The sequence below is a fragment of the Megachile rotundata genome, unplaced genomic scaffold, assembly GCF_050947335.1.
Source record: "Megachile rotundata isolate GNS110a unplaced genomic scaffold, iyMegRotu1 scaffold0694, whole genome shotgun sequence".
NCBI classification, from domain to species: domain Eukaryota; kingdom Metazoa; phylum Arthropoda; class Insecta; order Hymenoptera; family Megachilidae; genus Megachile; species Megachile rotundata.
The window spans coordinates 9,004-10,000 of record NW_027473991.1 but is presented as its reverse complement, the minus strand read 5'-3'; positions in this window follow the sequence as shown (position 1 = coordinate 10,000).

The window sequence follows — 997 nt, the reverse complement described above, 5'->3', positions numbered from 1 at the left end:
GAGAATTTTAGCTCGCGCTGGGCACATCGATTCTTACAAATCCACCCAAATTTTTATTTTCTCTCTCTCAAAATTTCGTGTCATAGTTACGATACACACCGTAATAATATTTTTTGTACGTATAAGCGAAAACTCGATGTAATATCGAGAAATCACCCGTACCGAAAACTCTTCACTTTGGAAGAAGTTTCCATTTCAGAAACCGTTTTTACGAGTCATAGTTACATATTATTTCGTTTCAATATCTCTGCGCTGTACGTATAGTGAAGCATTTATTTAATATTTTACTTCATCGTACCGAAAAACTCTCCGCGAAGAAGAAGTTTTCTCGCGCATCGAGAAAATATTTAGGCGTTCGAGACGCACAAAACATTAAGGGGACGTAATATCATTTCTGAATTTCGGAATAAATATTCCGTTTCAAAATTTTTTAGCCTCTCGACTGAAGGCGTTGTAACGAACAAGTTCGTTCAACACCACTATCTAATTCATTTTTAAAATAAATTTTATAAAACCTTTTTTGGCCCGTTTTAGAACGGTCGGTTTTATTCTATCCCTTTTTAATTTTTAGTAGCCTGTGCCGCTTGAGTCAGTACAACGTACACACCAAAGTGCATACGAGTCACCAGCCTCATGTTAAAGGTTCGTCGCATATGTGCCATTTGGTCTTAGACGCCGACACGCGACAATGCAGTGTGGAGAAAATCCTGCATCGATACCGAGAACACGAACAGTCGAGGCAACACGAAGTTACGCACGAGGAGCGGTGGACTAGTTCTCAACCGAGGTCATAGAATAGCCACGCGCCCGACTCTGTTCCGTCTGGTACGATCGGACCGAACGTCTCCTTATAGGTACCGAACGGCCGGCCGGATGGTCGGCGACGCCGGCCGTTACGCACGGGCGCTTACGATGCTAACGCGCGATCCGAACGTGCCAATTCGAAAGTGCGGTAAAACTTAGCGCGAAAAAATCGATTTTTCAAAAAGTTGTCAAA